Here is a 24,505-nt window from a genome sequence, read left to right on the forward strand (position 1 = left end):
GTGATGAAATTTTTAAACAGAATGTTCAAAACTGTGACATTTTGAAGCTCATGACCCTGATGTTGGAATTAGCCAACTACATAGTCCTTAAAAAGATTTTGTTCTTCAGTAGATTGATATAGAAGAATTGTAAACAATGGTATCAATCAAAATAACAGAGGTGAAACTTGTCCAAAATTTCAAATGTACCAAATGCTACTGATTTGTTTACCTGAAAATACTTCAGAGGCTGACCCTGTGGCACAGTAGGTTAATTCTCTACCTGTAGTGCGCCAGCATCCAATATGGGCACTGGTTGGTGTCCCAGTTGCTCCTCTTCCAATCCAGCTATCTGAGAAGCCTGGGAAAGTAGTAAAAGATGGCTCAAGCACTTGGGCCCCTACACCAATGTGGGAGACCCAGAAGAAGCTCCTGGCTCCTGATTCAGATTGGCATAGCTCCAGCCACTGCGACCATTTGGGGAAAGAACCAGTGGATACAAGACCTTTCTCTCTGTCTCTCCCTCTCACTCTCTGTAACTCCACCTCTCAAAAAATGAATAAAAAATTTTAAAAGTGAAAATCATTCACATGGACATCAGAGGAAGAGAATGTCTTTGGAGCAGGGGCCATCATTTCCTTTAATGTTAAGTAATGGAAGAAGAAAAATGAGTAAGGCGATAATCCCTCAATAGATTACCGATGAAGATGGTGATGTAAAAATGAAAAAAAAAAACTGTAAAGAGAAACTTAAACACTTTCTCAAGGGAAACTTATCATGTCCCCCACAAAAAGAGGCACAGTCCACACTTCCTTTCTATCAGAGTTTAATAAAGTACAGTTGGGGATTACTGGATCCATAAAGAGGGCCGAACTGGCATTACACACAAAGACCAACATGGAAAGCTCTTTCTTGGGGGCTCCCCCACCCCCACAGAGCCTGCACCACATGGCTGCCCCTTCTCTCCAGCTTCCCCATGTTGAGTCTCCCCTCCCCACCTTCTCTTCCTCTCTGATGATCTTGTCTGCCTGCAGGGCCTCAGCCAGTCTCCTCCTCAGCTCCTTCACTTTCCTTGTCTGCCTTTTGATGTCCTCAGGAGTTACCTGCCAGCTGGAGAGAGGCCAGGAGACACCCAGATCTGCTGGTGGAATCACCACTACCACCTGGGAGGCTGGCTCAGGGGTAGGCTTGGGCCTGGACTGCAGACCCCCAGCACCAACCGGACCTGGGGATCTGCTTGGGATTGCTGGTGCTGTCATCTTCCAGGAGTTTGCAAATTCCAAAGTGGGTAAAGGCTCTCCCTCGTTGCTGCTGGCGCAGAGCCCCTGCAGTCGCCTGAGTGCACAGACCTGCTGGGGCTTCTCCAGGTACCCCTCTGTCAGCAAGTGTTGAACCACATTGCCCAAGTGGGCAGAGACTCGAGTGATCAGACTCTTGAAGATGCAGCTGGTCAGTCTGACTGGCTGTGCAGAGCCTTCTCTGGGTCTCGGCTTGGCCTTCAACACACACGCTACTTGCTTCCTTTGCAAGGTCTCAGGAATAATCATTCTTCTCAGTCTCCCCTTGGAAAACAAAATCAAACTTGAGCAGAGTGGAAGACACAGACTTCCAGCTATGGAAGGGGTCCCAGGTGCCTCCACCTCCCCTTCTCCTGGTGGAAGCTGCTCCCACTGTGCACCATTGTCATCCAAAAGGTTTGAGGCCAAGTGCATTGGAACCACAGGCGGTTTGAGGGGATGAGAACAAAAAGCTGTGTGTTTTAGGGTTTGTTTTTATTTGATAGCAGAGTGCCAGAGAGAGAAGGAGAGAGGGAGAGGATGGAAGATCATCTTTCACTAGCTCTTACTATTGTTCTATGTAACTCTTCCTTTGAAATAAATTAAGAAATATTTCAGAACAATCTGGTCTATGATCCCAAGAAAGTTCACATAATTAAGGGTAGATGACATTGATTGTCACTCAAAACCAGGGAGTGAAGCCCCATGTTTGAAGTTGTGGCCATGGTTGGAGTGAACCAGCACGTGGAGGGCTTCTCCCCCTCTCTTTCTCTCCCAATCTCTGCCTGTAACCCAGCCTTCCAAATAAATAACTAAATCTTTAGAAAAATCCTGTCAGTTACTGAGAGAAATTTAAGTAAATAAAGAAGTACACCAGTGGACACTGGGTGGTCACAATAATTCTCAACTCACCAGGGAGGGCTGGCTTGGAGATGAGAATGACGCAGGTTCTCCCATGGTCACAAGTTTTGCCTGGCTGCCCTCAGAGTAGGATGCATACAGCCTGTGGATTCTTGGAAAATGCTGGATCTTTGCCTTCTGGCTGGTCCTTATAGAGGAAGACAATAGATAAGCAAAACAGTGGGAAATCCACAGCTACCGGGAAAAATGCAATTAATTCCCCCAGTCACAATCCCATCAGTGGATAAGCCACAGACCAAGGAAAAATATATATGGAAAACATATTTATATGTAAAAATCTAGAAAGTTTCCATACACAGAAATTTGCATATGCCATTGGTTTTAATAGGCTACAGGAGAAATTGTGCTGCTGTTGTGGCCCAGGGGAATAAGCCAGCCTGGAATCAGCCACATACCTTAGAGGCACAGGTTGGAGTCCTGGCTCCTGTGCTTCCAATCCTGCTCCCTGATGAGTATGGAAAAGGAGTAGAAAGCACCAGCGGATGCAAGATGGCTCTTTGGGTCTCCCTATCCCACTGCCACTTTGCCTTTCTAAATAAATAAGGAAGGAAGGAAACCAGTAGTAAATAGGAAAAAAGGATGATTTCAAAAATCAAATCCTGTGGCTGGGGCTGTGGCATAGCAGGTAAAACCACTACCTGCAGTATCAGAATCCCATAGGGTCACTGGTTTTAGTCCTGGCTGCTCCACTTTTGACCCAGCACTTTGCTATGGCCTGCAAAGGCAATAGAGGATGGCCCAAGTCCTTGGGCCCTTGTACCCATGTGGGAGACCCAGTCGAAGTTCTTGGCTACTGGCTTCGGATCTGCACAGCTAAGGCTATGTAAACAACTGGGGTGTGAACAAGTGGATGAAGAATTTTTTTTCTCTCTCTCTGCCTCTCCATCTCCCTCTGTAAACTCTGACTTTCAAATAAATAAACTACTCTATAAAAATCAAATCCTGTAAAATTGCACAAGGGTTATTGGAAAAACAATCACATAAGGAGCAAGAGAATTGTTTAACAGAATTGCATACCATAGGCAGTTCTTACTGGATGGGATTTTAATCAGGGGAGGTTCTATTGGATTGACTTTCATTGATAGACTGCCAGCGGATCATTATTCTGATTGATTGAGTTCTGCCTAGCAAACCCTTCCCCCCATAAGCTCATCAGGCTGAGAATATGAGGAGGAAGCCAAGGCTACCATTCCTCCCTGGCTCTAACCCTGCCTCCCACACCTAGAGGCGTTCCCAGGAGCTCCCTCTGTCCAAGCTCACTCTGCCTGTGTGAGGCCGCAGGAACATCTCTCTAGCACTCAAGTTGCCTGGGGTACCAGCTGGGGGGCTGATCCCTCTGCCTCAGGTGAAGAGAAAGAGCAGGAGCCAATGGGAGATCTGCAGGAAGCAGACATCACCTGGGGTTGGCACAGACAGACCAGAGAATCTGTACCATGAGTGGCTGCTGGCGCCCAAGCAGCCCCAGTGACTCCTGCCCAGAAGGGACCAGCGGCCCTGTTGGAGACAGCAGGTATGTTGGAGGAGAGTGTCTAGGTGACAGATTGAGTGTGTGTGTGTGAGAGAGAGAGAGGGAGAGAGAGAGAGTGAGAGATAGAGAGAGAGAGAGATGCCTCGTAGGTTCCTGTCCCATGTCAGTGTGTGCTGAAGTGAGCACAGTTTCAGGGATGGGAACATCAGCCCCCTGGGTCAAGTGATGCTCTTTTGTTCAGCCTGTGCTAAAGGATCTGCAGGTGGGACCCAGAATGCAGAACAGCAGATCAGACTCCTTTTTAAGCTGAGTGGTTGATATGGCCCCCAATTGATGTTGTAATATCCACATGGGCCTTGGCAGATCAGAAATCCCCACCCTCAGGGGAGAAGAGGGATTCAGGCAGCCCCAGTGTTGGGCGTTGAATCTGGGGGACTGGGATGGGCTCAGGGCTGCAGGGCTGCAATGAGTTAGGGGCTTTGTGTAACAGGTCTCGCTGGTCTCAGCTGACCGAGTCCCATTCTCCTGCAGACCACACGGGACACAAGGCAACCTCCCCAAACGGCAGAGACTGCAGCAGGGTCCCAGGCCAGGTAAGGCATTTTCTATGCTCTCACCTGACTGCCCCCACTAGGAAAGGCTCCCCATTCCAAGCCTGACTGGAATGGGGGAGGGACTTTCTCTAGGATGCCCAGGGCTGCAGCCACCTCCGTGGAGGGAGCAACTATGCCCCTCCACTGGGACTCCCGTGGGACAGCCGCCTCCCCTCGATGAACTCCGTGTTCCCCTAGGTGCAGAAGCTGCCCAGGAAGGGCAGCCGTTGTCCATGCCATGATGAAGCAGTACTCCATGCAGCCCTGAGTGTATGTCCTGGGGTCCACATGACTGATTGTGCTCCAGGGCCCAGGGAACGTCCCTTGATGATCTTTTTGAGGGTTTCAGGAAAGTGACATTTTTGGGTGTCCATGGAGAGCTGGATTTGGGGGCTGAGTTTCAGGTAGGGACACAGCCACCTGTACCCTGTCAGCTGCTTTCTGACAAGCCCTAACTCCTGGCTTCTGCCCCATCTAGGGCTGAAGAGTGCCAGCACCCAGATGATCTTGGTAGTCTTTGAAGTGGAACAGAGCTGCAATTCCACCTGGGAGCTGAGAGCCTGGTGCTGGGCCTTACAGAGAGCCCTGCAGCTCACGTTGGGCCATGTGGTGGTGGTAGTGGTCCCTGAGCACATCCTGAGGCAGTAGAGGGCTCTGGTTCCCTGCCCAGGCCCCTGCATCCCGCTCAAAGTGCTGACCCCACCTGGAAGATCAACCTTGAAGATGGGTCTGTGGCTTACCTGGGAGCAGCTGATGTGTGTGCCACAGACAGACAGGGTGGCTGGTATTCTCCAAGGCCCCCAGCCACCATCAGCATGCCCAGCCAATGCAATGCCAGGAGCTGCTCCTCTCACTGTCCCAGCCCCCTCTTCCTCACACCTCGCTAAAGAGCTGCCACAACTCTGGGCTACTCCCACATGTCCAAGCCTCAACTGGAGAGGCATCCTCTGCAGCTGAGTTCCAGTTGAGTCTCCATGACCTGGAACCCCTGGCCTGCTCTGCCCTCAGACCTCTGCCTCTGTCTCCCTCTCCCAGCTCAGGGCCCAGAACTTGCATCAAGGCCCACCCTAGGCCAGGCTGCAAGGTGCACAGATGTCTCTTCCAGCACTGATGCACTGGGGGCCCTCAGGCCCCACACAAACTGCAGACAAGCTGACAGCAAGACCATGGACACCTGCCCCTTCTGGGATTCCCCCATTCCTGACCTCAACCCCTTCTCTGTGAGGGGGACACTGTGGGTGTTTGGTGCTGTGCAGAAATGCCATGTGCTCTCTCCAGACTGTCACCAGCTGGAGATGCTTGGGAGAGAAGTGGAGCTCTGTATTTGGTGTACTTGGAGGAAGGGGATTTTGCCAGAGTCCCTAGAGCTGTGCTGTGGAAGATGGTGTTTGTATCTCTTGTGATTTCTATAAATAAACTTAGGTATTCAAATTTTATATGGATATGCACTGGGTTCATGATATACATCCTAGATTTGAATTCAGAAGAAGAAGTTTAGTCAAATCTTTACAATTTGATATCCTATGTTTGTAATGATGCTACTTGGCTTCTTTTGGTTGAACAAAATACAAAAATGAGTTCTGTGTTTGTTGTATTTATTTTCTTTCACAAGCACACATTTCAAAAGGCACATTATAGGCTGGAAGATGCCACCTTTGTTCAAGGCCACAGTGAACAGACAGGGAGGGTCGTTCTCAAGACAGTGATGTCCACTTCCAAGAATCAGAAGCTCAGAACCAGAGTTGTGGTGCAAGAGGTTAAGTCCATGGCTGTAGCACAGGCATTCAATATAAGCACTGGTTTGAGTCCCGGCTGTTCCATTTCTAATCCAGGTCCCTGCTAATGTGCCTCAGAAAACAGCAAAGGATGGCCCAAATCCTTGGGTCACTGCACCCATGAAGGAGACCTAGATGGATTTCCTGTCTCTTGGCTTCAGCCTGGGCCATCCCTATCCATTTCAGCCATTTGGGGAGGGAAACAGCAGATGAGAGATCTCTTTTTCTCCATCTCTCTATTTCTCTCTGTAATTCTGATGTCAAATAAATATACAAATATTAGATTTATGTATTTATTTGAGAGGTTGCATACAGAGAGTGTGGCAGACAGAGAGAATTTTCAACCCACTGGCTCACTTTCCAAATGGCCACAACAGATGGAGCTGGGCTGATCTGATACCAAGAGCCAGCAGCTTCTTTCTGGTCTCCTACATGGGTGCAGGGGCTGAATTACTTGGGCCAACTTCAGCCGCTTTTCCAGACCATAGCAAAGAGCTGGATCCTAAGAGGAGCAGCTGGACTCGAACCGGCCCCCATATGGGATGCCGACCTTGCAGGTGGAGGCTTAACCCACTACCCCACAGTGCCAGCCCCAAGACATAAATCTTGAAAGAGAGAGAGAGAGAGAGAGAGAGAGAGAGAGAGAGAGAAAAGCTCACACCCTCCCTACCACACTCTTGCATACACACTCAGAAACATAATCTCAAAAGCATGTCCACAACTCCTACATAAATTCAATTAAGGTGATCTTCATATCCCTCAGTATTTCTCAATGCCATGAGTCTTTTCCAGTCTTTTCTGGGCTGGGAGTTGTGGAGCATGCTTGATATGCACACTCCAATACTGGAGTAACTGAGTTCAAGTTCAGGCTCTACTCCATGTCTTTGTACCTTGGGAAGCAACAGGTGATAGCTCAAGTAGGTGGGTCCTGGCCACCTACGAGGTTACTGGGATTGAATTCCCAATACTTGGTCTGGCCTATCCCTACCCCATGATTGCATGCATTTGGGGATGAAACAGCAATTGGGATCTTGCTCTCTCTCAAATAAATAAAGTAAATCTTTTTCACCCCAAACACTCTTTCCTTTAAGGACATCCCAAGGTGGTCTGTTTGGACAATTAGGTGGAGTTCTAATCAGAAACTCACATAAGGTGATGAATTTATCTCTACTTCTCTGAGGAGTTCATACAAATTGTGAGTAACATTCTTTGTAATATTCTTTTCAAAAATCAAATTTAACAGTGTAAACATTCATAAACAATTATTTCAGGGAATGAATGATATAGTATAGCAAAATGTGAATATCACTACTATGAAATATTTTCGGGATAAAAGAGCAAATCTCTTACAACTCACCAGGAAGCAGTGAGATTAGTGGATCAAGTGGTCAGCATATTCCTTCTAGAGCTGGTGTTAGGGCGTAGCAGTTTAAGCCTCTGCCTGAGATGCCGGCATCGCATATGGGCACTGATTCAAGAATCGGCTGCTCACCTTCTTCCCCAGTTCCCTGCTAATGCACCTGGGAAGGCAGCAGAAGACAGCCTCAGTGCTTGGGCCCCTCACCCATGTGGGAAACCCAGGTGAAGCTCTTAGCTCCTGGCTTCAGCCTGGCCCAGCCCCAGCTGTAGTGGCCATTTCGGGAGTAAACCAATGATTTGAAGACCTCTCTCTCTGTATCTCTTTAGCTCTCTCTGTATCTCTCTCTCTGTGTCTCTGTCTCTCTCTCTGTGTCTCTCTGTCTCTCTCTCTCCCTCCCTCCATCCTCCTCCTTTTCTTCTCTCTTTAACTCTAACTTTCAAAGAAATAAAAAAAATATTTTTAAGGAAACCAAGAAAAAAGTGTCCCTCTTTCTGTATTATCAATTCACTCACAAGAATCACCAGCTAGGACATCCAGTCCTGCAAATAAGAAAATCATCAAGAGAAACTACCACATGTGATTTAAACGTGACTCCTGCTTTCCACAAAATGTGGGAACAAAGCAGAACCTAGATGTACTGAGAATGAAGCTGCATAAAAATGAAGTCTGGGTCCAAAAATGTATAGTCACGTGAAACTGGAAACCAGCATGGGCCATGACCAAATATGATGGGGGTGCACTTTTCCATAAGTGTGCAGGCATTGTTGGTTCCTTCTTCCTCCTAAGCATCAGGCTCGTATACTAAGAGATACTGAGAACAGCCACATATCAGAGAAATTGATGATGGAAATGTGGCATGACATACACAGACACTGGGTCAAGAGAAGTATTCCTGGGGCCAGCACTGTGGCATAGTGGGCTAAGCCTCCACCTGTGGTGCCAGCATCCCACATTGATGCCAGTTTGTGTCCTGGCTGCTCCACTTCCAATTCAGGTTTCTGCTGATGGCCTGGGAAAGCAGTGGAAGATGGTCCTAGTGCTTGGGCTCCTGCACCTGATTGGGAGGCCTGGAAGAATCATCGGGCTTTGGATTGGTTCAGCTCTGGCTGTTGTGGCCATTTGGGGAATGAACCAGCAGATAAAAGTCCTTTAAATCTCTCTCTCTCTCTCTCTCTGCAATTCTACCTCTCAGATACATAAATCTTAAAAGAAATAGAGTAGGATTCCTTTTATTTAGAATGAAAAGACAAGGTCAGCAATGTGGCCCTGTGCACTAAGCTGCCACTGTGACAGACTGCCACTTTCTATGGCTGGCTCAAGTCCCAGTAGCTGGTTCAAGTCCCAGTTACTCTACTTTCCATCTAGCTTTCTGCTAATGACCCTGGGAAAGCAGCGGGTAATGGCCCAATTACCTGAGCCTGTGCCTTCTCTGTGGGAGATCAGGATGGAGATTCAGGCTTCCGACATCAGCCTGGCCCAGGCCTGGCCATTGAGGCCATTGGAGGAGTGAACCAGCAGATGGAAAATTTTGCTTGCTCTCTCTGTCTCTCCCTGTAAATCAGAATTTCAATTAATAAGTAAATAAATAAATCTTTTTTTTTACTTTTCTTTTTTTTTAAACTTTTATTTAATGAATATAAATTTCCAAAGTACGACTTATGGATTACAATGGCTTCCCCCCTCATAACGTCCCTCCCACCCACAACCCTCCCCTTTCCCACTCCCTCTCCCCTTCCATTCACATCAAGATTCATTTTCGATTATCTTAATATACAGAAGATCAGCTTAGTATACATTAAGTATGGATTTCAACAGTTTGCTCCCACACAGAAACATAAAGTGAAAAATAATAGATGATTTTTTTTAATGATGATGAAATCAGAGCAGACCTATTGTCATGTTTAATCCCAGTGAGAGTCAAGTTGGGAATTGATAATTTCTTTTTCTTTTTTTTTTTTACAGAGGATCAGTTTAGTATGCATTAAGTAAGAATTTTAAAGACATCATATCTGTAACTTCCTCAAACCCCCACCCACCCATCTTATAGGGGTTGAATAATATGATGTTTCCTTTTCTTGAGACTTAACAAATTCATTCAGGAAGGAAGGATTAACTTTGTGGATATTATGTTTTTATAACCATGATGAAATTTTAATTGCAAAAATGTAGATGTGGAGGGTTTATACTTTATTTTTATTTTCTGAAGATGTATTACTAATTTTTCAAAAGATTTTTATTTATTTGAAAGTCAGAGTTACACATAGAGAAGAGGCAGAGAGAGAGAGAGAGAGAGAGAGAGAGAGAATCTTCCCTAGGTTCACTTCCTAGATGGCTGCAATGGTCAGAACTGTGCTGATCCAAAACCAGGTGCCAAGAGCTTCCTTCTGGTCTCCTATGTGGGTTTAGGGACCCAAGGACTTGGATCATCTTCTACCACTTTCCCAGGCCATACAAGAGAACTGGATTTGAAGTGGAGCAGCCAGGACTCGAACTGGAGCCAATATAGGATGCTAGCACTTTAAGCCAGGACGTTAACATGCTGTGCCACAGCGCTGGCCCCGCTACTCATTATTTTTTGAAAATTTATTTGAAAGAGAAATGGTGAGAGGGAGAATTGGGGAGACAGGGAGAGACATGGCTACAATAGGCAGACCAGGGTCTGGACCAGCTCAGAACCCAATGCCCTGCAGACAGCTGTGGCATGGACCTAAACATTCAGCTACAACTTTCATCTCCCAAGGTCACATCAGCAAGAAGCTGGAAATGGGAGAAGAGCTAGGACTAGACCCCAAGCCTTCTATATTGGATACAGACATTCAAAATGGCTGATTTTCTTTTTTTTAAGATTTATTTATTTTATTTTGAGGCAGAGTAACAGAGAAGCAGAGAGAGAGAGGAATTCCCTCCATTGGTCCACTTCCCAAATGGCTGCAATGGCAGGTGCTGGGCTCATCTGAAGCCAGGGGCCACAAGTTTCTTCCAGGTCTCCCACATGGGTCTGTGGCCCAAGGACTTGGGCCATCCTCCACTGCTTTCCCAGGCCATAGCAGAGAGTTGGATAAGAAGAGGAGTAGCCAATTCACAATAGCTAAGACATGGAGTCAACCAAAATGCCCATCAACATGAGACTGAATAAAGAAATTATAGTATATGTACTCTATAAAATACTATTCAGCAATAAAAAAAATGAAATCCAGTCATTTGCAACAAAATGGAGGAATCTGGAAAACACCATGCTGAATGAAATAAGCCAGTCCCAAAGGGACAAATATCATATGTTCTCCCGGATTGGTGACAACTAACTGAGCTCCTAAAAGGAAACCTGTTGAAGTGAAATGGACACTATGAGAAACAATGACTTGATCAGCCCTTGTCCTGACTGTCAAGCAAAAATTTGCTATTTCATTCCTTTTAGTATTTTTTTTGTTCTACTTAATACCATTGGTTGAATGATAGAGTTAGAAACACACCAGGGGATTCCAATTCAATCCCATCAAGGTGGCATATACCAATGCCATCTCACCATTCAAAGTCTAAATCCAGAGTGTGTTTCACAAATACAGAAGGACTGCATAAGAAACTTTAGTTCATCATACACACCAGGTATGTACACAGGTTTCACAAGAGTTAGAGGCCCCAGATAAACCCGACAATCCCAAACTGTCCAAATTCACCTTCAATAATTGCAAGATGTGTAAGGACTCACAGTGCTGCTATTTTGATTTTTTTCACAGTGTTCTATTATTTACAATTGGATTTTAGGTATTTACAATGGTGTCACCCAAAATTCTCATCCCATTGACAGTGAGGACACTGGAAATCACTGACACCCCAAATTCATCACTACCACTATTTATCTCTCCAGCACCTGTGGCAGATCTGAGAGCACCACACATCTGCAGTGTCCCCCGTGCATACTCGGGGGTGATGTCAGGGATGGGTGAATCCAGAAGGGGCAGGTGTCCATGGCCTTGATGTAAGCATCTCTGCAGTTTGTGTGGAGCCTGAGGGCTCCTGGTGCATCAGTGTTGGAAGAGACGTCTGTGTGCCTTGCAGCCTGGCCTGGGGCTGGCCTTGATGCAAGCTCTGGGCCCTGTGCTGGGAGAGGGAGGCAGAGGTCTGAGGAGAGAGCAGGCCAGGGGTTCCAGGCCATGGAGACTCAACTGGAACTCAGCTGGCAGAGGATGCCTCTCTGGGTGAGGCTTGGGCATATGGGAGTAGCCCAGAGTGGCAGCAGCTCTGTAGCGAGGGGTGAGGAAGAGGGGGCTGGGGCAATGAGAGGAGCAGCTCCTGGCATTGCATTGCCTGGGCATGCCAACGGTGGCTGGGGGCCGTGGGGAGCAACAGCCTCCCTGTGTGCCTGTGGGACACACACAGCGACTGCTCCCTGGGGAACGGCAGATCCGTCTTCCATGCTGATCTCCCAGGTGGGGTCAGCACCTGTGAGCAGGAGCCAGCGGCCCTGGGCAGGGAACCAGAGCCCCTCTGCTGCTGTCAGGACGTTCTCAGGGACCACCACGACCACCACATGGCCCAGTGTGAGCTGCAGGGCTGTCTGTGAGGCCAGCACCAGGCCCTCAGCTCCCAGGCGAAGCTGCAGCTCTGTTCCCGCTTCCAAGACCACCACGATCATCTGGGTGCTGGCCCTCTGCAGGAGCTGGGGGGAAAAGCCAGCAGTTAGGGCTTGTTGGGGAACAGCAATCAGGGCACAGGGCAGGGGACAGCCCTACCTTCAACCCCAGCTTCCTCATCTAGCTCTGCATGTCCATCCAGAAATGTCACTCTCATGAAACCCTTAGGAAGCTAACCAATGGACATTCCCTGGGTCCTGGAGCCCAAGCAGTTGCGTGGGACCCCAAAACTTACCTTCGGGATTCCTTAGGACACCACTTCATCCTGCCATGGCACAGCCATACCAGTGCAGCTTCTGCAGCTGTGGGAACACAGGAAAAGAAATCATGATTTTTTTTTTCTTTTTCTGTAACAGGCAGACACTGATTTCTTGCTGTAATCAAGAGAGATGGAATGGCTGCTGCACCCATGGACTTAAAGTAGAAAAAAAAAAAACAGAACTAAATGCTTCCAAAAGACTTGAATAAATATTTCTGAAAAGAAGTTTCACAGTGAACAGGTATATGAATAAATGCTCATCATCACTAATCATCAGAGAGTTGCAAACTAATGCTATAAAGAGATATCACCACACACATGTTAGAAGAGTTATTAGAAAAAAACATAAAAAGGGGGCCGGCAATGTAGCATAGCAGGTAAAGCTACTGCCTGTGACACTGGTATTCCATATAGGTGATAGTTTCAGATCTGACTGCTCCACTGCTAATACACCTGCCTGCTAATGACCTGGGAAACCACAGAAGATGTTCCAAGTGCTTGAGCCCCTGAACACACATGGGAGAATTGAAAGAAGCTCCTGGCTCTTGGCTTTGGCTTGGTCCAGCCCTAGCCGTTGTGGCCATTAGGAGGAGTGAACCAGTGGATGGAAGATCTCTCTCTCTTAATCTCTCTCTCTCTCTCTCTCTCTCTCTCTCCCCCTCCTCTCTCCTCTCTGTTTCTTTCTGTTTGTTCCTCCTCCCCAGTATAAATTTGACTTTCAAATAAATAAAATAAAAAGTTAAAAAACATAGAAGAAATAAATGTTAACAAGGATGAAGGTAGAAAGGTAAATTAGTATAAATATAATGAAAATTGTATGATGAGAAATAGAACCTTCATATTACCCAGCAGTCCCAGTGCTACCTGTAATTATATATCTAAAGGATTTGGAATTTGCATGTGAAAGAGACATCTGCACTCCCATGTTCATTGCAACAGTATGCAAAAGTTCCAAGTGTGGAATCAACCTAAGTGTCCATCAACAGATAAATGTATAAGGACAATGTGGTCTGTACATACAATGCAATATTATCCAATCCTAACAATAAGGAAAATCTTATTACTTGACAACATGGATGAGTCTTGAGGATATTTGGATGCATGAAATACATCAAACACACACAAAAAATAAATATATCCCCTCCTCACCCCTAGGTCTGGTGTCCAAAGTCAACTTCAGAAAGAGAGCTTTTGGGGCTGTTGCTGTGGCATAGCTGGTAAAGCTGCTGCCTGTAGTGCCAGCATCCCATATGGATGCCGGTTAGAGTCCTGGCTCCCCACTTCCAATCAAGCTCTCTGCTATGGCCTGAGAAAGCAGTAGAAGATGTCCCAAGTCCCTGGGCCCCTGCACCCACCTGGGAGATCCAGAAGAATCTCCTGGCTTCTGGCTCCTGGCTTCTGATCGGAACAGCTCTAACCGTTGTGGACATATGGGGAGTGAACCAGCTGATGGAAGACCTCTCTCTCTGTCTGCCTTTCTTTCTCTCTCTGTGTAACTCTGACTTTAATATAAATAAATATTTTTTGAAAAAAATAAATAGAGCTTTGTGATTAAAACACTAGGAAGTGGGAAACTCAGAACCTGTTAATCACAGCAGTCAAAATTAGGCAAGACCAAGGAGTTCAAGTGAACTGTCACAAATCATGAGATAACTCAGTGAACAACATGTTGTATACTTAAGAAAGTGTTGACATAGTAGACTTTTAAGTGTGGTCAACACAAGAAAAAATAAGGCAATGAAGTAAAGCTGAAACACAAAACAGTTGTATTATACCACTCAACATTGTGTACAGGTATCAAATCATTCTGTGGTAGACATACATCTACATAATTTAAAGTTATGAATTTCAAAATGAAAATACACATGTAGGACATTCTATTGTCTCTGAAAAGTGGGAGAAAATAGATATGACAACAGAAAATAAGTGATTGAGAACCAACACAGTTTCTTTCTGTTGTCATATTGAAATCACTGATGCTGAGAGCTTAGTGATTCAAGCATTCTCTATGTGGAGGGCATCAGGATGATGGGTGGGGAGCTCAGCTGTGGGGGAGGAGTAGGTGTGGAGGACAGAGTACTTCCTCTCTCTAGAATATGGCTTATTAACTTATTAATTTTTAATTTTTTTTTGACAGGCAGAGTGGACAGTGAGAGAGAGAGACAGAGAGAAAGGTCTTCCTTTGCCGTTGGTTCACCCTCCAATGGCCGCCGCAGCCAGCGTGCTGTGGCCAGTGCACCACGCTGATCCGATGGCAGAAGCCAGGTACTTATCCTGGTCTCCCATGGGGTGCAGGGCCCAAGCACTTGGGCCATCCTCCACTGCACTCCCTGGCCACAGCAGAGAGCTGGCCTGGAAGAGGGGCAACAGGGACAGAATCCAGCATCCTGACTGGGACTAGAACCCTGTGTGCCAGCGCCACAAGGTGGAGGATTAGCCTAGTGAGCCACGAGTGCAGGGCTTATTCACTTATTAATAAGGAAGCCCATTTTTTTGGCAGCAGGATACCGTGGCCCTGGGAGTGACATTGGGCACGATAATGATGAACATTCCTGTCGTGTCCGAAGTCATCTGTGACTGATGTCAGCCCTTCACTTAATGTCTACAGCATCATGTGGGAAGATGCAGCTGGGTGTTTTGGTTATTCCAACACCAACTTTTTCTAACCCTGCCAAATTCCTCAAAGCTGTCTATTCACAAAACCCTTGGCCACTGTGCATACTATTTAACAGAGCTTCTGTACCAAGATGCTAAGATTGCCATAGCCTTGTTGGACTATGATGTAACCCTAAAGGCAAAGGAGGTAGACAAGTGCAAAACATGTTTTTCCAAAGGGTTTTCCCCCTTAATGGAGGACAACAGGTGCAGAGCCTCAGGCAGGTGGATCCCCTGAGTTTCTGGATGAGACAAATGGGAAGCATTGAAATTACAGGGAACCCAGAGCAGCTCTGATTACAGGACACTCAGAGCCAGGTCTCAGCACTGTGTCTTGCTTTGAACTCTGCATTCTGCTTCTAGCTGTGCTCTGGTCTAGCTCACCAGACTGGCACACAGGTTCCTACAGGCAGAGGGCACACGTCAATACCTGGAGTCAGCTGTGCTCTACACAGAGCTCCACTGTCACTGCTGATTGATGAGCCCTCAGACCTGATCCAGCTCTGTGTCTCCTCCTCTCAGCTGAGACTTAAGGCTCTCACTATAGTTTGGGGAGACAGTGACATGTCATTGCCTCTGATTTTTCTCTACCTACTCCTGCAGGCTTTATCTAATTCACAGGACAGAATTGTTGAGAACTGCCATGAGTATCTGAAGCCAAGTGTCTTCAGAGATGGAGACCTACTGCTGGGAGTGTTTTTTCCCCTGTACTACATGGAACCAGAAAGAGACATGATCCGGTTATCCTTTTTACTCAAGCCTGAGTATAACATGGTGGCATCTTGGTAAGTTCAAGGTGTGTGTATATGTGTTTTTTAAGTTTTATTTAAGGTACACATATTTCATTGCTTTCATATATACAGAATCAGGAATAATAATCCTTCCCTCCCTTCTCTGCCCTCACCCTTCTTCCTTTCCTATTCCTACTCCTAATTTTACAAATCTATTTTCAATTTACTTTTCCCTTATAAGATTAACCCTACAGTAAGCAAATAAGATGAGGGAAAAAACACTGTTCCTCAACAGTAATCCAAGGGCTGTAAATAGCCATCAAATTTCAAAATGTCAATTTCAATCTTATCCACTATATTTTAGATATTCTCTAGCTGTTAAGTGTTGTTATGCCTGCATTTGAGTATATGTTCATGTCTGCGTGTGTTCAACACCTCTTGCGAGTTCTGATAATTCTTCTAAGAATGGCAGAAACACAGTTCCATGAAAGCTAAGGTCCTCTCCTTTCTTTAGCATTTCACTACCTTTCATTTCCATTTGCTTTCTGACTCCTTCAGAGACATAGGAGAGGCATCACGATTTTTGTGCCTACTCCATTGGCCAGGTCTCTGTAATTAAGCCCTGGGGTTCTGTTCTTGGAGTCAGTGAGATGGTTGGGACCTCAGGTCCCCTATTGCTAGCACCTGTGAAGAAAGCACACAGGAGTCCTAAGACTATGTCCTGAGGTCAATGTTGGGAGGGCGTTAGTCTAGGTAGCCACTGCCGACAAGGACAATACTCATTTTGCTTGTGACTTGAAGCCATGAGGCAGACCCGGTACCCTCACAGATCAATAATTAAGTCCTACTACACTGGAGGCATTTGAACCCTGATCCTGAACATCAGAAGCAAGGGAAATAATTTCCCATACATAGTTAATGGCTTCTTCTCAAAATCTGATATTTTCTTCTCCAGAAACAATGCAGAAACTGTGTGAATTCTGAGCTTTGCATTAGTGGTGTGTCTGGTAACTCAGTCACTGCATTGGTGCTTAAGGAGGGGTTTAATAAAAGGCCTGTGTCTACACACCTTGTTGGTGCCAGCAGAGGAGTTTGCTTCTCAATTGCCCCAGAGATCCACATGCTCATGTGATAGGAGAGTTTTGCAGTGTGCAATTTGTTTAAATGATGTGAGTCTGTCCTTGTCAGTTCTTTCTCGTGTATAGCACCTACTACCTCCGCAGGTAGTGTTGTGCTAGTGAGAAAGTGGGGGTGCTGATCTTTGGGTCAGAATCACGCCTTGTAATTACTTCTAACATGTACTGTTAAATACTTCCGTTCTTTTTCACTGTTTCACTTTGAGTTTCCTTACCTCTTTGTATTTTCTTCATTGCTAGTCCCAATGTGAAATGGCACATGTGATGGAAAATGTTTCATGCTTGTGGATTCTCTGCTTAGGTGGCAGCTGATTTCTGTTTGCATTCTGCCAGTGGTGGGGCTCTGTGTAGGGATAGTGAGGACCTGCCTTGTTCATGAGTCCCAGAGGAGAGTTCTGTTTATGCCACAAGTTTAGAGGCCAAACTCTGTACTCTGCCTTATGTCCTCCAGCCCAAAACATGTCTGGCCACCCTCCCTGTGTGCTGAAGAGTGTCAACCATCATGTGCTTGTTGTGTCCTAGAATGTTCTAGGCCTCAACCAAGGTAAGCCCTGTTATAGGCAGACAGACTCAGTTTCTCCTCAATTACACTTGATACCTAACAATATATCATGAATGTATTTCCCTATAACTGATGGATAGTGTTACTGTTTCCATGCCAACCAAGTTTTATTTTATGTTAATAATACACACCTGTTTACTCAATGTGCATATTTAGGAAATCATTAATTGTGTGTGATTTTGAGTAATATATAATGATCATTTTTAGTTAATAAAGCTTGCATATTTTTCTTACTCAGATAATTGGGCTAATTAATAGGACACGAGGTATGCCATTTCATAAAACTTTCAGTGCTTATTGCCAAATACTTGCTTGTTAACTAGGAGACGTTCATCTCCCCTTCAAAATCTAAATACCTGTTTTCAGTGCATCCCCATCCCGCTGACCTTCCCTCCTGCGCTGGATAACACTAATCCATCCTTGGTCTCTGTGGAGCTGTCTATTCTGGACATTTTCTGTAAACTGATTCATGTCTTTGTGATCTTTTTGACTGGGTTTTTGGCTGCATATTATTTTCACATTTTATCCAGGGAAGAGCTTATAGCAGTGCATAGTATACTGTTATCATCATAATATCTTAATATCTAAGTCTGCCTTTGAAATGAATATCTTTCTGGTGGCTCATAGCAGGCAAGGAGTATTATTTGTTCCTCAATGTTCTGGGTATTATTTGTACCATTGGCATTTTCTATAATTTAAACAATCAGAAAAAAATTCCCAAGTGGAGCAACAATAAATATTCTTTTGCCTCCAGAAATTAGTTTCCAGATTCAATCTTACTTTATCATTGGTTTTTAAAAGTTGTCCTTTGTTTCTAAAATGTTTGATAAACATGCACTGTTATTCACTTTAGTTGCACCAAATGAATATTCTAAAACATGTATATATCATAAACTGACACTATACTATATTGCATTCGTTATTATGTGAAATGGTTGCATCAAGATTTGTAAGTGGAATCAGAAGAAAATAATTCCTTTAAGAATAGTAATGCCTCCAATTTGAGTTTTTTTTTTTAACTTTCATTTAATGAATATAAATTCCCAAAGTACGACTTATGGATTACAATGGCTTCCCCCACATAATGTCCCTCCCAACCACAACCCTCCCCTTTCCCACTCCCTCTCCCCTTCCATTCACATCCAGATTCATTTTCGATTATCTTAATATACAGAAGATCAGCTTAGTATACATTAAGTAAAGATTTCAACAGTTTGCTCCCAAATAGAAACATAAAGTGAAAAATGATAGATGATTTATTAAATGATGATGAAATCAGATCAGACTTTTGTCATGTTTAATCCCAGTGAGAGTCAAGTTGGGAATTTACAATCTTTTTTTTTTTTTTTTTTACAGAAGATCAGTTTAGTATGCTTTAAGTAAAGATTTCAACAGTTTGCACCCCCATAGAAACACAAAGTGAAATATACTGTTTGAGTACTCGTTATAGCATTAAATCTCAATGAACAGCACACTAAGGACAGAGATCCTACATGAGGAGTAAGTGCACAGTGACTCCTGTTGTTGACTTTACAAATTGACACTCCTGTCTATGGCATCAGTAATCTCCCTATGCTCCAGTCATGAGTTTCCAAGGCTATGGAAGCCCTCTGAGTTCTCCGACTCATCTTGTTTAGACAAGGTCATAGTCAAAGTGGAGGTTCTCTCCTCCCTTCAGAGAAAGGTACCTCCTTTTTGAAGACCTGTTCTTTCCACTGGGATCTCACTCACAGAGATCTTTTGCCAGAGTGTCTTGGCTTTCCATGCCTGAAATACTCTCATGGGCTTTTCAGCCAGATCCGAATGCCTTTAGGGCTGATTCTGAGGCCAGAGTGCTATTTAGGACATCTGCCATTCTATAAGTCTGCTGAGTATCTCGCTTCCCATGTTGGATCACTCTCCCCTTTATTTATTCTGTCGGTTAGTGTTAGCAGGTACTAGACTTGTTTATGTGCTCCCTTTGACTCTTAGTCCTTTCATTATGATCAATTGTGAACTGAAATTGATCACTTGGAATAGTGAGATGGCATTGGTACATGCCACCTTGATGGGATTGAATTGGAATCCCCTGGTATGTTTCTAACTCTACCATTTGGGGCAAGTCAGCTTGAGCATGTCCCAAATTATACATCTCTTCCCTCTCTTATTCCCACTCTTATGTTTAACAGGGTTCACATTTCAGTTAATTTTCAACACTTAAGAATAACTGTGTGATAATTACAGAATTAAGCCAGTCATATTAAGTAGAACAGGCAAAAAAAAACTACTAAGAGGGATAATGTATTAAGTTGTTCATTTACAGTCAGGGCTATGCTGATCAAGTCACCATTTCTCATAGTGTCCATTTCACTTCAGGAGGTTTCCTTTTTGGTGTTCAGTCAGTTGTCACCGATCACGGAGAACATATGGTATTTGTCCCTTTGGGACTGGCTTATTTCACTCAGCATGATGTGTTCCAGATTCCTCCATTTTGTTGCAAATGACTGGATTTTGTTGTTTCTTACAGCAGTATAGTATCCTAAAGAATACATATCCCATAATTTCTTTATTGAGTCTACCGTTGATGGGCATTTAGGTTGGTTCCAGGTCTTGGCTATTGTGAATTGTGCTGCGATAATCATTAGGGTGCAGACCGCTTTTTTGTTTGCCAATTTAAATTCCTTTGGATAAATTCCAAGGAGTGGGATGGCTGGGTTGAATGGTAGGGTTATATTCAGGTTTCTGAGGAATCTCCAGACTGACTTCCATAGTGGCTTGACCAGTTTGCATTCCCACCAACAGTGGGTTAGTGTCCCTTTTTCCCCACATCCTCGCCAGCATCTGTTGTTGGTAGATTTCTGCATGTGAGCCATTCTAACCGGGGTGAGGTGAAACCTCATTGTGGTTTTGATTTGCATTTCCCTGATTGCTAGTGATCTTGAACATTTTTTCATGTGCCTGTTGGCCCTTTGGATTTCCTCTTTTGAAAAATGTCTATTGAGGTCCTTGGCCCATCTCTTAAGTGGGTTGTTTTTTTTGTTTTTGTGGAGTTTCTTGATGTCTTTGTAGATTCTGGTTATTAACCCTTTATCTGTTGCATAGTTTGCAAATATTTTTTCCCATTCTTTCCGTTGTCTCTTCACTCTCCTGTTTCTTTTGCAGTACAGAAACTTCTCAATTTGATGCAATCCCTATAGTTGATTTTGGCTTTGACTGTCTGTGCCTCCCGGGTCTTTTCCAGAAATTCTTTGCCTGTGCCAATATCTTGAAGGGTTTCTCCAATGTTCTCTAATAACTTAATGGTGTCAGGACGAAGATTTAGGTCTTTAATCCACGTTGAGTGGATTTTTGTGTAAGGTGTAAGGTAGGGGTCTTGCTTCATGCTTCTGCACGTGGAAATCCAGTTTTCCCAGCACCATTTATTGAATAGACTGTCCTTGCTCCAGGAATTGGTTTTAGATCCTTGATCAAATATAAGTTGGCTGTAGATGTTTGGGTTGATTTGGTGTTTAAATTCTGTTCCATTGGTCTATCCATCTGTTTCTGTACCAGTACCATGCTGTTTTGATTACAACTGCCCTGTAGTATGTCCTGAAACCTGGTATTGAGATGCCTCTGGTTTTGTTTTTGTTGTACAAGATTGCTTTAGCTATTCGAGGTCTCTTGTGCCTCCATATGAATTTCAGCATCATTTTTTCTAGGTCTGAGAAGAATGTCTTTGGTATGCTGATTGGAATTGCATTGAATGTATAAATTCCTTTTGGGAGAATGGACATTTTGATGATGTTGATTCTTCCAATCCATGAGCATGGAATATTTTTCCATTTTTTGGTATCCTCTTCTATTTCTTTCTTTAAGGTTTTGTAATTTTCATCGTAGAGATCTTTAACGTCCTTGGTTAAGTTTATTCCAAGGTATTTGATTGTTTTTGTAGCTATTGTGAATGGGATTGATCTTAGCAGTTCTTTCTCAGTCATGGCATTACTTGTGTATACAAAGGCTGTTGATTTTTGTGCATTGATTTTATATCCTGCCACTTTGCCAAACTCCTCTATGAGTTCCAATAGTCTCTTAGTAGAGTTCTTTGGATCCTCTAAGTAAAGAATCATATCATCTGCAAAGAGGGATAGTTTGACTTCTTCCTTTTCAATTTGTATTCCTTTCATTTCTTTTTCTTGTCTGATGGCTCTGGCTAAAACTTCCAGAACTATGTTAAATAGCAGTGGTGAGAGTGGGCATCCCTGCCTGGTGCCAGATTTAGTGGAAATGTTTCCAACTTTTCCCCATTCAATAGGATGCTGGCCGTGGGTTTTTTATAAATTGCTTTGATTACATTGAGGAATGTTCCTTCTATACCCAATTTGCTTAGAATTTTCATCATAAAAGGGTGTTGAATTTTATCGAATGCTTTCTCTGCATCAATTGAGATAATCATAAAGTTTTTCTTTTGCAGTCTGTTAATGTGGTGAATCACATTGATTGATTTGCGAATATTGAACCATCCCTACATACCAGGGATGAATCCCACTTGGTCTGGGTGGATGATTTTCCTGATGTGTTGTTGTATTCTATTGGTGAGAATTTTATTGAGGATTTTTGCTTCTATGTTCATCAGGGATATTGGTCTATAATTTTCTTTCAGTGCTACATCTTTCTCTGGCTTAGGGATTAAGGTGATGCTGGCTTCATAGAAAGAATTTGGGAGGATTCCCTCTTTTTCGATTGTTCTGAATAGTTTGAGAAGAAATGGGATTAGTTCTTCTTTAAATGTCTGGTAGAATTCAGCAGTGAATCCATCTGGTCCTGGGCTTTTCTTTGTTGGGAGGGCCTTTATTACTGTTTCAATTTCTGTTTCAGTTATGGGTCTATTTAGGTTTTTGATGTCTTCCTGGTTCAATTTTGGTAGATTGCATGTGTCCAGGAATCTATCCATTTCTGATAGGTTTTCCTGTTTGCTGGCATACAGGTCCTTGTAGTAATTTCTGATGATTCTTTTTATTTCTGTGGTGTCTGTTGTTACGTTTCCTTTTTCATCTCTGATTTTATTGATTTGGGTCTTTTCTCTTCTTTTTTTAGTTAGTTGGGCCAATGGGGTGTCAATTTTGTTTATTTTTTTCAAAAAACCAGCCCCTCGCTTGGCTGATTTTTCGTAGTGTTTTTTTGGATTCAATCCTGTTAATTTCTTCTCTGATTTTAATTATTTCTCTTCTCCTACTAGATTTGGGTTTGGTTTGCTGCAGTTTTTCTAGGTCCTTTATATGCGCTGAAAGCTCATTTATTTGGTGCCTTTCCAATTTCTTGATATAGGCACCTATTGCTATAAACTTGCTTTCAATACTGCTTTTGCTGTATCCCATAAGTTTTGATATGTTGTGTTGTTATCTTCATTTACTTCCAGAAAGTTTTTGATTTCTCTTTTGATTTCTTGAATGACCCAGTGTTCATTCAGGAGCATGTTGTTCAGTCTCCATGTGTTTGCTTACTTTCTGGGGTTTCCTGAGTTGCTAATTTCCAGCTTCATTCCGCTGTGGTCTGAGAAGCTGCATGGTATGATTCTAATTCTTTTAAATTTGCTGAGACTTGCTTTATGGCCTAGTATGTGATCAGTCCTAGAGAAGGTTCCATGCACTGCTGAGAAGAATGTGAAGTCTTTAGATGTAGGATTGAAAGTTCTGTAGATATTTGTTAGATCCATTTGGGCTATAGTGTCGATTAAATCTGCTGTTTCCTTGTTGATCTTCTGTCCGGATGATCTGTCTATTTCTGAGAGTGGAGTATTGAAGTCCCCCAGTACTATTGTATTGGAATCTAAATCTCCCTTTAAGTCCCTTAACATATCTTTTAAATAGACCGGTTCCCTGTAATTAGCTGCATATACATTTATAATAGTTCCATCTTCCTATTGAATTGATCCCTTAATCATTATATAGTGTCCCTCTTTGTCTCTCTTAACAGTTTTTGTATTAAAGTTTATTTTGTCTGATATTAATATGGCTACACCTACTTTTTTTTTGGGTTTCTGTTGGCATGGAATATCTTTTTCCAAGCTTTCACTTTCAGTCTGCATGCATCTTTGTTAGAGAGATGTGTTTCTTGTAGGCAACAAATAGATGGGTTGTGTTCTTTGAGCCAATCAGCCAATTGGTGTCTTTTAACTGAAGAATTCAGACATTAATGTTTAATGTGTCTATTGATACATAGTGACTTTGCCCTGCCATTTTCCCGGAGGTATTTTCTACTATATGCTTTGAGCTTCCTATGCTCTTTTACTGGTAGGTGTTCTTCCTTTCCCTTCTTTCATATTGATGGCCGTGTTTCTGTGTTTCTGAGTGTAGCACATCTTTAAGTATCTTTTGCAGGGCCGGACGAGTGGCCACAATGTCTTTCAATTTCTGATTGCTATGAAAGGTCTTTATTTCACCTTCATTCACAAATGAGAGCTTGGCAGGATATAATATTCTGGGCTGGCAATTTTTCTCTCTTAGCACCTGTGCTATGTCTCGCCATTCCCTCCTAGCCTGTAGTGTTTCTGATGAGAAGTCTGCTGTGAGTCTGATTGGAGATCCTCTGAGAGTAATCTGACATTTCTCTCTTGCACATTTTAGGATCTTTTCTTTATGTTTCACTGTGGTGGGTTTAATTACAACATGTCGTGGTGAGGATCTCTTTTGGTCATGTTTATTGGGGGTTCTGTGAGCTTCCTGTACTAGGATGTCTCTGTCCTTCTCCAAACCTGGAAAGTTCTCTGCTAGTGTCTCACTAAAAAGGCCTTCTAATCCTTTCTCTCTCTCCATGCCTTCAGGAACTCCTAGAACTCGAATGTTGGTTTTTTTTAATAGTATCCTGTAGATTCCCAACAATATTTTTTAAATTTCTAATTTCCTCTTCTTTTCTTTGGTTTGAGTGTATGTTTTCCTGTGCTCTATCTTCTAAGTCCGATATTCTCTCTTCTGCCTCACCCATTCTGTTTTTAAGGCTTTCTAGTGTGTTTGTCATTTGATCTATTGAGCTCTTCATTTCATTTTGATTTCTCTTCACTATCACACTTTCCTGTTCTACTAGTTTCTGAGTTTCATTTTGATTCTTCCTTAAAATTTCATTTTCATGAGAGAGATTTTCAATCCTGTCCAATAAGGATTTCTGTAGTTCAAGGATTTGCTTTTGAAAACTTCTAAATGA

General features: G+C 43.7%; 2 long non-coding RNA genes across 5 annotated transcripts; one reads left to right on the forward strand and one right to left on the reverse strand.

The window, feature by feature from the left end:
• Nucleotides 1-788: 788 nt before the first annotated feature.
• Nucleotides 789-7,660, reverse strand: LOC149121528 (uncharacterized). Of its 2 annotated transcripts, XR_016223298.1 has the most exons (4): nt 7,371-7,660; nt 2,573-2,708; nt 2,169-2,304; nt 789-1,541 (listed from the first exon to the last, which is right to left on the reverse strand). It is a non-coding gene; the product is annotated as an uncharacterized LOC149121528 (long non-coding RNA). The 2 variants fall into 2 exon arrangements; XR_016223297.1 differs by lacking the exon at nt 2,573-2,708 and having other exon boundaries at nt 7,371-7,659.
• LOC149121529 (uncharacterized) lies at nt 3,319-12,437 on the forward strand. Of its 3 annotated transcripts, XR_016223295.1 has the most exons (4): nt 3,319-3,687; nt 4,177-4,238; nt 7,105-7,208; nt 12,361-12,426. It is a non-coding gene; the product is annotated as an uncharacterized LOC149121529 (long non-coding RNA). The 3 variants fall into 3 exon arrangements; XR_016223296.1 differs by lacking the exon at nt 7,105-7,208 and having other exon boundaries at nt 3,326-3,687; nt 12,361-12,437; XR_016223294.1 differs by lacking the exons at nt 7,105-7,208; nt 12,361-12,426 and adding an exon at nt 4,717-5,398 and having other exon boundaries at nt 3,332-3,687.
• The last annotated feature ends 12,068 nt before the right edge of the window (nt 12,438-24,505 follow it).

The sequence above is a fragment of the Oryctolagus cuniculus genome, chromosome 16 (assembly GCF_051225735.1).
Source record: "Oryctolagus cuniculus isolate XC-2025 breed Fujian yellow rabbit chromosome 16, ASM5122573v1, whole genome shotgun sequence".
In the NCBI taxonomy this organism is placed as follows: domain Eukaryota; kingdom Metazoa; phylum Chordata; class Mammalia; order Lagomorpha; family Leporidae; genus Oryctolagus; species Oryctolagus cuniculus.